This window comes from Oenanthe melanoleuca, chromosome 8, assembly GCF_029582105.1.
Source record: "Oenanthe melanoleuca isolate GR-GAL-2019-014 chromosome 8, OMel1.0, whole genome shotgun sequence".
Taxonomy (NCBI): Eukaryota; Metazoa; Chordata; class Aves; order Passeriformes; family Muscicapidae; genus Oenanthe; species Oenanthe melanoleuca.
The window spans coordinates 12181777-12182352 of NC_079342.1; positions in this window are offsets into that span (position 1 = coordinate 12181777).

A 576-nucleotide genomic window follows, 5' to 3' on the forward strand; every position below is an offset into this window, starting at 1 on the left:
ATGGATAAACTCTTGTGAAATCCAGGATTCGAGTCCTGTGCTGAAGGACTTTGCAAGAGCAAAGGCCAGTTTTTGTGGTTTCTCCCCCTCCTTGACACGAGACAGAAGGGGAGCTGATCACACCATGCAGATGTGCGGCCCACACAACCTTCGCGGCTTTGTGTTTGCTTCAGTCAGCCCGAGCGCCCGAGCACGGCCTGATTGCCGAGCGCTTCCGAGCCACAGCCGGCCCGACACCTGCGGGTCCTGCCCAGAGAGGCGCCCGGTTCTTCTCCTCATTCCGTAGCCGGCGATGGCAGCAAGGAGGAACTAAACTTCTCTTCCCCTTTCTGGGAATTGGAGCCGAGAAATTGTGGTACCCCATGTACTTCTGTGCAAACTTGGGTCAGTTTTGCTCACGCCTGGTTTCTGTGGGAATTCATGAAACTGCTGGAGTGTGCACAAGAGCAGCCGAACCGGAGTCACGCCCCGGGCCGGCATGGTGGGCTTTGCGCAGGGGGCCCGTGGGCTGCTGCCTGGACTGAGGGGAAGGTTCCAGCCCATATCCCATAGCCCAGCTCCCTGCTGGCGCACAAA